We start from the raw sequence: 10,773 nt of genomic DNA on the forward strand, positions 1-10,773 counted from the left end.
TAATATTCTCTAAATTCTTACACACACAGAACAAATGTACATCACATTTTAGTTGTTTTGGTTGTACATTTTTAAAACGCAGTCATGTTTTAGTCTTGTTTTATTCACCAAGGTGTGACTCAATTGTTTACGTTTAATCATCATCATTTATGAAGACTGAGGCATTTTTCCTATTCAGCACATGGGAAAAGTTTCCCTTCAGGGCTTTCTGCCACAAATCTGAGGTTACTTAAGATAAACTTAATTTCTTTCTCCATATATACACACTATATATGCTATACATACGCTAGCTATGCTACTTTTATATATAAAAGTAACGTAGATCTTTGGGAGATTTAAGCAACGCTACAATGGAACAATATGTGGGTATTTTACTGAATGTGTCTCCAAATATTGTTTGCTTTCGTCGGCTGCCTCTCTCTAAGGTGCTAACACACACCTGCCTTAATTAACTGTTTTATGTGAGTAAATAATAACACATAATCATATTTCTCCAACATTCATTTTATTGAGTAAGAAGCAAAACATATCAATCCTCTCGACTTAATAATCTCAAATGCCAGATAAATGAATCAACTTGGTGTAACTGCTCGATACTAAAATCCCCCCAAAAACTACAAAAACAAAACGTCTATATTAATTTGACATCATGAATCAAGGATCACATTTGACACTAAAATCTATCCAAATTTTCAATCTATTTTTTAATACATTTAAAACAGCTGTTTCATGTAATAGTTCAATGGTAGACTATGTCTATAAATGAACTATGGCAAAAACTGTAGATGAAGATCCTCCACAGCACGGCGGCATCAGCACCATTGGCCCTTTTCTAAAAACAACAAAAGAATCAGATTCAGCTTTGTAATTCAACTTTTACATTGATGTGCAGGTATATTCAGATAAAACAATCCGCTCTGAACATGTACACTTTACTCAAACTGGTTGCATCATCATGGACAACATGGACTCTTGTCTTGTGAAGTTCGGGCGGGAGCTTGATGTGAGATCAGCCCTGCAGCCATGCCGCTGCCATATTCACCACATTATGTATAAAGAGGTTCCAGTACAATTTAATCCCACTGGGAGACATGGTAAGACCTTTTCTTTGCCAATTTTCACCCTCTCTCTTATTCAAACCTGCTTTTTTTTCTTGCAGCTCCACAATGCAGGATTGTGCTTTCTTTTTTTTCAAGTTCTCTCATATCTTTTCTCAGTATGGCTGCCACCCCTGAGCCCCTCAGACAGCATGCAGTTTATGCAAATCATTAGCCTTTCATGCTCAAAGTTGAATGAGACCTCAACAAAATCTCCCTCCCCCCGACACACATACACACACACGCACACACACACACACAAGCACACACACACACTTAGTTTGAAAACATACTCGTCTTGGCCATCATTTCTTTTTCTCTCAGGTTTGGTTTTCTAATTTGAAATCCTTTAATTGACTGCTTGGGCTCTAAGAGGAGAGGAAGATGAAGAAGGGCGCATGAGCGGAAGGTGGCTGGCCATGGGGGTGAAGTGTGATGTAAGTGAAGGATCGATGGACATGAGAGTTAGAGGTTGTGAAGGAAGAGAGAGGCGTGCAGTGCGAGAGGATGGTGAATGTAAAATGCTTGGTGTTCCCAGAGTCTGGGTGGTGTTTGAAAGGCCTGAGGGGGTGGATGCATGTGCCCAGCTGTTGGGGGGACCTCGTCTCTCGCTCCCTGACAGGCTGTCCTTTTCACCAGTGCATAGCCGGGCTGTCCAGCCCGCTGCCATAACAACGGCTCAGGCCCTGTGTCACAGTAACCACAGACAGGAGTTACGGGGGAGGAGCGACAGAAGTGAATGAAGCGTTGAGACGTTTCCACCTCTGTGAACTTGAACTTGACTGACAGTCTGAACGACTGGCGGGAGAGAATGGAAATCTGTCCCTTAGAGATTTTATTCTGCGATTTAGTTCCCACAATACGTTTACATGTTGTAAAAGGTTGAAAATCTGCTAAATATTTGAACTAACAAATGTGTTATGAGTACATTTTCTTTGTAGCTTTTCGGAAAGAATTTAAATTAAGATGATGTATTGAAGGTTCAGAAAAGGCTCAAGTGGACGATAGGTTAATTTATTTTGGTCAAATATATACACATCCAAAAGTTTAATAGTAATTAAATTTGTATATATCTTCCAGTTATAGTGAAATTAGTAAATAATTACAATACAATACAATACAATGTATAGTAAATCATAAGAATGATAACAATGTATTTTTTCTTCACATGTCCAATGCTGTAGTTATAAACAATATTTGTATGACTTAATGCTTATCTTTACTAGTATTTCTGCATAAACACATTATCTTTTGATTTGAGTTATGATTAAGACTGAGAAGCTGCAGCTCATGTACCTAATATTTTTAACATCTGTGTTTATCCCTATCTATCTGCCTCAGGGTCGGCGTGACGTGCTTGTTTGCCTCAGCTGAAGGCCGATGAATGGCGACTGGTCCACATCGGGGGTCTTAACTACTCAGACCCACTCGACCATGGGAAAAGAGGGAGCTGTAAAAGATCCCCTGTCGCTGTTACAAAGCCAACAACAAGCCATGGCAGGGTAATCACGTTTATCCCTAGATTAAGACAGGATTGCAGCTGTGGCATGTGGGGGGAAAGGGTGCTGCAGACGTAGAACATACAACATGCTGCCTCAGGAGAGCTCAGGCCTTCAGCGCTACAGGTTCTGGTACTAAGACGTGAAGCTGCTGGTCCTGTTAGACCAGGATGATATTCTGTAAAATTGTGACTTCTGCTGAGAGCAAGGTCGCACAACAGAAAATGAAACGACTTTCATGAGGATGAGACCGGCAATGAAGGCGTCATTCTGACACCACTCTTACTATCCATCGCTGCTTTATCTGTGTATCATATCTTCTTCATCTGTGTTAAAATGCAGCCTCTGTTGCCATGACAGAGGCTCAGAAACATGTTTATAATGTTTAGTATTTCTAGTGCGTTTACTCTTTAAAAACAAAACAAACAGATACCTAGCTTTTACAGTACACTTATCGGTGTACTTCCATACTAATATTCATTCAGTGTATTTTAATAGTGACAAAATGGGTTGAATCCCTTGGATTTCAAAGAGTATGCTTTATTTTATTGCCTCCTCATGTACAGGTTCTACATACAAATAGTGTATTTTGTTTTGTTTTTTTACTTTTTTGTTTGAAACAATGTGTAAGTTTCCTATGATTTGTTGTTTTGAGATTTCATTATTCACCAAAAAGCGACAAAAAGTGCTCTATTGCATTCACTCTAATATGAATCAAGTAGGATACACATATTTGACACCTTATCATTGTTCATTCACGTTAGATCTGGCATGAGATCACACAGCCGACGGCGAGAGAGTCACTCGCAGACATGAAGAGGCAAGAAGATAAAGAGGTAACTTTTCCAGGAGGCACGCTCATGGCTGCAGCGCTGGTCTAACGCGATGCTCTCACCTCATTGCCCGGTTTACTGCAGAGCCTTTTCTTTTAGGCGAAAGAAGTTGAGGACCTTTGTCAAGTGCTCCTTGCACAAAGCAGCAATAGTGTCACAAAGCTAGGATCAGAATGATAATGTGGACGCTGGCTGCTGTTTACCAACTGTTTGTCTGCTGCAGCTGCAGTAGATCAGACAGCGTCCGAGAGGGCTGCGCCGTGTTTATGCATTAGAGGATTTCATTCATGGTTTCACTCTACTGTACAGCTGCATTTACCTGAATGCCACTTATTGATTGACTTAATTATTAATAGCTCATACATAATGTTCAGTAAGTTCCTCAATTTTGTACGAAATAACAATAATTAATATAAACATCAGTACTTGTAAATCGATGCACAATTAATGTTGTATAACAGAGGCATGTACACATATAGATATATTTGAATCTAGAATACCTATTTTTTTAACTGATAAGGCTGATTAACACATTTGCTCGTACAGTGTTTTGCTGAAAAACTCATTATCACCCAGCTTCTCACCTGCCCCTCCCCCCAGATGATTGTCTAATTATGACTTGGTGTCTAATAAAGGAAGTCACCCTTCTGTTTTGCGGAGTGAACTATAAAAACAATACTTGCCTTTGTCTTGATAAGAAAAATCAACCTTTAAACACAGATTGTGACATAAAATGTAACATGTGGAGGACAACAGGCCAACAGCACAATACAAAATAATACTCAAGATAAAACTCTGGAGAGAACAGGGATGTGCTTTGACTGATTTTAACTCAATAGTCTAGAATCAAAAATAGTTATTTTGAAGAAAGAAAAAAAATAATCCAAGCAGGAAAATCGTTATAACTTTTCTCTCAAAATGTAAAAAAAAAAAAAAAAGAAGAAAAAAAAATAACGACCTTTGGGAAATTATATTTAAAAAATGACTTTCGTGTTCCTGTTTTACAGCCCTGACTGAAGGTTTGTTTTTATGTGTGTATGTGTGTGCGTGCGTGTCTGTGTGTGTGTGTGTGTGTGTGTGTGTGTGTGTGTGTGTGTGTGTGTGTGTGTGTGTTTTATTTGCAATACATGTTTTTTAATTCAGGTTTAAGGGACATAATGCACTTTCAAATACTTTCAAATATGCAATGCCAATATAAAACCAACTGTTTTTCTTCGACTGTAATATAGATATTAATATGTGACGTGTCCTCCAGACAGGCAGCTGATGGAGCGACACGCTGTGTGTCGCTGTGCCTTTAAATACTCTCTCTGCTCCCCTCGTTTCTATGCAATTATGTTAATATGCGGAGCTTGTCTGGCTCCTATTCATTATCGGCTGGAGTTGCGCGGTTGTTTCCTTTATTTACCATCTTTGTAAAGACACTCTTGTTTTTTTTAAATGTTTTTTTCATCACACAGCAGAAGTCTGGCGGAGAGACTATAAAGAGCGTACATTGTCTGATAAAATACTTTCTGCAAGAGGCGTTAATGTTTTGCAGCTCGCGAGCGTCTCAACACTGCGGATAAAACACACCACATATTGTCTCTAGGCTATATTTGTAAAACATCCGGGTAAAATGTCTAATAACAGTGAAATGTTTGATTATACATCTTCAATTCTATTGAACAGTATGAGTCCACCTGACACAATTAAGCCCGCATGGCAGTGTTTGTAGAGACATGGACAGATGTTAAGGAGGGAAGGTTACCTTTGTATTTTGTCTCTATTAAAAATCTTTATTATTCCCCGCTGGAGGTATATGTATTTTTTCGGGAAGTGTCATATGCTAATAAAAACGACATAGGCGTCCGTTTGACTTATTGACTATCATTAATGTGTATTGATTCATTAATAAAAACAAGTAACTGCTCACCAGTGTTTTACTCATCCAGGTGCTTTGATGTCGATTGTTGATGGAAAATGTATATTTCCATGTTCATTGTTGGGGCTGTATTCATACCCATTACACCTACAAAGATAAATAATAATTAATAGTGTAAATGAATTAACGCAGGATCTGTATGTTTTACCAAAGTATTATTAGACTAAAGACCTGCAATTCTCTGACAAAAAAGGGCAGTCAGGACAAAGTATATGGGGGCATTATTCAAGGCCTGATAAGGTTTGTTTATCTCTATATCTTTTTAATAATTATAATCAATTGTAAGATAACAAAATGTTCCACATTCCTTTGAAAGATGTGTCTTTTTAATGACCAAATAAACACAATACTCAAAAACATATAAAGCATTGAAGTGTTATTTACTTATTTTAGTCTTTAACTGCATATCTAGATTTATTTTTTTACATTTGTGTTTGTATACCGTCACATTGGATCTGACAGGTGACTGCAGGTGCTTAGTAGTTTTTAATGACCTTTAAAGGTCCAGAATATGGAAAATAATACATATCAAATGAGACATCTGTGAATGCTTTAAATTAAATGTATTGTTAATATAGTATGCTTGCTATAACTAGCAACAATTCAGTTAGCATGCAGAATCTGAACCTGGACTTGTTTAATAAGTGCAGTCTTTTATAAAGGTTAAGTTTGTTGTTTCTCAAAATTTGGCTCAACTAATCAGACTTATTATTATTTCCCCACTCGTGACATATAGGAACAGTTTCTTTAATGAAATCAAATGTCAAATTGTCTACATCCAAATCAGTGATTGTTTAATGCACTGTTCAGAGTTACTTGTACAGTGATTCATTGATTGGCCTTTGAAAGGTTCAGCAACGTGACCTCACTAATAAGCTGCATCTCTTAGTGAGAACACAGAGTGTAAAGGACAGGAAGGCTTAATACAGACAGTGCTGATTAGGGAGCTGATAGACAGCTAACGATGGACCAATTAAAGGGCTGCTATGTGCCAACACAACCATTTTGGAGGCAGCAGGGAGACTCCCTCAAGATGGCTTCCATATAGACAGCATGCTGTTTTGGCAATGAAGGAGGCTGACCTGCAATATCTAACAAGGCCTTTCTTTCAGAGTGAAGAAGATCACATCGGTGGCCATAATTATGACAGTTTGGACCAGTTTTGGGAAATAGATATTCAAATGTTTTATATAACCGTGCCGGACAGGGGTTAGGGAAGCTATGTTGTTTGTTGTCACAATGAACATAGTAATTGGTTTACAAACAGAAATGCAAAATATATTGTGTGGTTAAAAGCAACAAAAGAGAGACACCTATTTTGATTATTGCAAAGCAATTTAGGAGTTAAAGCCGTTTTAAAAATGTCAACTGTAAAAAGAACATTATATATATGTTTAAACTTATATTATAAGTTAAGTAGATTCAAGTTATGATATCTAAACGTTCATGTTTGTTCAACACAGGCATTGGGGACAACTCAATAGCAAGAACTAATACGCAAAAAATGATGCAGGTATCAAAAGTCTGTCTCTAAAATCAGGAAGTGCAGGGCAAGACCATTCATTAGTGTTTGAATAGGTTACAGGGGCCACTTTCGGATGATTCACCTATTCCCTTAAAAAAGAGATCACTAAGCAATCATTTGTTCAAATTTGTATTCCCATGTTCTTCGTAGTCTCAGGAGACCGAAAACCTCCTTCAGAAAAGTTAGTTCCGCCTTCATGAGTAAAATCTCAGACAGAAATCTAAATAGAAACGCTTATATCAGAAACCTTATTTGTTTCTGGCCTTCTAAGTGGATTTTTTTAATGGGACCTGAACTAATTTGGATTTAAAAGAAACAGAAAAATCACAAAAATCTCATTAAGTGCAATGAGATATTCAATAAATCTCTAAGAAAAAGTAGCTGTTGTTTAACAAATAATAAGTTATTGGTGTAAATTGTCAGAGAACAAAGTGAAAAATGTCTTGAACAATTTCATGAAGCCTGCACCAACATGCTTACAGTTAAAAATCCAAAGATTTTCAATTCACTATCACATGTGATTAGAAAAAAGCTTCCGTAGCCGGAATTGGGAAACCATTTTTCATCAAAGAATAACTTAAAATAGTTTCTGATTGTTTTTCTTTTCTTTAATTTAATCAAATAATCAGCTAATTGATGCATTTTAGATTTCAAATTAAATAAACTTAGTGTTTCATAACCCACCTGAAACCACATGATATCTTTTTGTGTTTTCTTTTTGTTCATTGTCATTGAGGCAGGAAGCTGAGGTTTTGGAGGCCATTCCTACTTTCGGTTTTCTAGCTTTATGACGGACGATTAACACTCATACAGCTAGATAACCAAAGACAGGAACAGGCTGCGTGGTTTTCTTTATCAGCAAATGGAAAATGTGAAGCTTCCTGGGAAGAAAGAAAAGTATAAAGGAGTTAACGTTTCCCAAATTACAGGCTTGATTTAACATTGCAAATGCTTCAATGGCAATTTAGATTTTAGTAAACCTCAAATACCTCAAATTAAAATTTCTACTAACTAAAAACAACTTTTTCAAACCTTTCGATAAAAAAAACATTTTAATTTAAATAGATTAAAATGGTTTATCCCTCTATCAGATAGACCCACAGACTTCATTTGTAATAATTAAAATGTTAGGCAAATACAGTAACTCATTGAAGGTGGGGCAGAGTGACACATTCCAGTAAATGTAATTATTGATCAACTTTTTGTCAGCTCTTACTGCATTCTAGATTCTTACTTTAAAAAATACAACATGTACATATATTTTTTCACCCTTTTCAAATATTCTCCAAGAAATCTCCCCCTGCTGTGCTGTGAGAAGAGAAAAGCTGTTTAACACATGACATTTTTTCATCAGAGCTTTGCTTAACTTTAAACTTTTCAAATCGCCTAGTGCCTGTGCCTTGATGTAAATATATATATATATATATGTATATATATATATATATATATATATATATATATATATATATATATATATATATATATATATATATATATATATATATATATATATATATATACTATATTACTGCTCCAAATACCTGTTGTGATAGTTAACATAGACAGTAATTTGCAGAATAATCTGTATTTATATTGTTATAATAAAAATCTATATCCTAACCGAAAATAACCTCTTGATGAACTCACGCTTTTCTTGTGCGTCTGACGTCAGTGGTTTTAATTGGGGTGTAAATATACGCTCACAGCATGCGTCACTTTCTTATCAGAAAAAAACTCTCTCATTTATCATTGCAATTATTATAGACTCATATAAATCGACATATTCAAAATACAAGATACTTGAGACTGTTTGACAGAAAACAGGCTTTAAGTTGCCTATATTGGTTCAGTCTACCGGAGGGTGTGTGAGTGACTGGTGGTTAAACAGACATGCAGCTTTATTGTTATAATGCATACCCAAATGTAAATATAGGTTAAACCATTTCTTATCGATTTACTCTTGGTAGATAACGTGATACATGTAACCTAGACGTACTAGCTCACTATGACTGTATCAATTGGTTGTGGCTTTGACTATGACCCATTTGTTACACATTAGACTTGAGCACAACATGGGTAAATAAAAGACTGTCCCTAATATTCTGGTCTTAAAATATGTCAAATACTCGGCCGTTTCATCTGCATGCTGACAATGAGATCCATTAGTCTTTAAAAACATGCAAATAGATTAAATGAACAGTACAATTAAAGCCAAAAGACTCACTTCCACATAAGTGCCTCCTGCGCCCATGGAGACTAAAACATCCACATGTGGTGACGAGGAAGGTCGGGTTCCGGGTGTGCAGGACACTTTGAGCTCTGATAAACAGGTGAGCGCGCGGATCAGATCGATATATCCCAAACCCTCTGCCGACGCTGGGTTTGGCGATGGGCTTCAGGTGAGATATCCTCGTTGAAATGTGTGTTAGTATCCGTGATCAGGAGTTTTTATCTGCACGTCCGCACGACGTGCGGGACGGGCCGGCCTCTCATCCTCAGTGTGCAGCGAGTGTTTTCCTTCAGTCCGAGAGGTCCTGAGGCTGCGCTGCGTCCTCTGACGGAGCCTCCACTGACATGCTCTCACCTCCTTTCCGCCTTTTTTTCTAAACGCAACCTCCTTTGCGCTGACGTCACAACAACGGCAAGTTGCTGATGACCAATCACATGTGGTCCCCGTGTATGTTTGGTATTCAGATGTAGCTTGCGTTGTTTTAATTATGCGGAATATGCCCCAAATCTTTCATTAGCTCATGAGCATTTTACAGCTCATAGACACAAACAACTGTGACTGCATGTCAGCCCTGTGTATCAAGTCACCTCTGACTTGCAGCGTGAAATAGTTTTATCGTGTAGGAACAAGATACAAACAGTTAACCAGGTCAGTAAGACTTTCAACTACTGCACACCTATTGTCATGTTTTCCTGTTGCATGAAGGAAGCATGTTCCCTCAGAACAATTCAACTTTAGTTTAGCCACTTAAATAACAATTTGCTTTGAACTTGAATTGAATCTGAATTTGAACACAGAGCAGTTCCAGCACGATTCCCCTAAAACACTGTACCCCAACTTCTCTGTGTTCAAAGTCCTGTCAGCCATTCCCCACTGATAAACTGGAAAGTCTGTCCCAGAATAAAATGTTCATTTATTTTTGGAATGATTCGGATCTCGTTGAGCATGTATCATTTATCCGATTAATCTAAAATCATGTTTCTATTTGTGTAATTATTCCCCTCATCTGTACTTACAAAGCTTAATTCAATTAACGTATTGCTCACTCCTGCATGTCTTGAGGAAATGACACTTGAACAGTAATTTGGTGTGTTTTTAAAGGGGCAAATATTTTATGAAGAATCCAAGTGTCAGTTTAAGGAAAATAAGATACTGTAACGAGAAGAAATAATTGTGCATGACTGCGCATGAGATGAGTACAGACCTATTACACACTACCGCCCTCTTCTGCTCAGATGATGTCTACACAGTCCTATCTGGCAAGGTTGATTTGCTCTACACTGCACACATCTGGAGATGATTAGTTACACTAGAGCTGAGACTGCAGTCGATTCGTCCTTTTTGGTTAGGACTGGGTGAAATGACCCGGAAGTATCTAAGTGGCCGCCATGATAAGTGCCAGTCAAATTCTCTAAACGCAAAGGGAAGGCGCTTCATGCTTCCTAACTCCTAGCTCCTTTAGCATAGGAACCACTGGAACTGCCTTTACCAAAGGAAAGGAGATAATGCCGACCCACAATTCTTTGCGGCAGCAACATTTAAAGTGACGGCCGTTCACGAGAACAAACGATCTTGATCGACAAAGGCGCCACCCTTGAATATAAACATTAAACCCTTGAATATAAACATGACCTATTAAATTCGATGGCTAATGTAACTCAGCAA

At 37.5% G+C, this 10,773-nt stretch overlaps 1 long non-coding RNA gene across 1 annotated transcript; it reads right to left on the reverse strand.

Annotated features, from left to right (window-relative positions):
- Nucleotides 1-508: 508 nt before the first annotated feature.
- On the reverse strand, nt 509-9,462 carry LOC137787252 (uncharacterized). The gene is made up of 4 exons (XR_011077641.1): nt 9,103-9,462; nt 7,563-7,759; nt 5,345-5,440; nt 509-832 (listed from the first exon to the last, which is right to left on the reverse strand). It is a non-coding gene; the product is annotated as an uncharacterized lncRNA (long non-coding RNA).
- Nucleotides 9,463-10,773: the final 1,311 nt, after the last annotated feature.

The sequence above is a fragment of the Clinocottus analis genome, unplaced genomic scaffold (assembly GCF_023055335.1).
Source record: "Clinocottus analis isolate CAN_PGR_092001 unplaced genomic scaffold, fCliAna1.0.p SCAF_1, whole genome shotgun sequence".
Taxonomy (NCBI): domain Eukaryota; kingdom Metazoa; phylum Chordata; class Actinopteri; order Perciformes; family Cottidae; genus Clinocottus; species Clinocottus analis.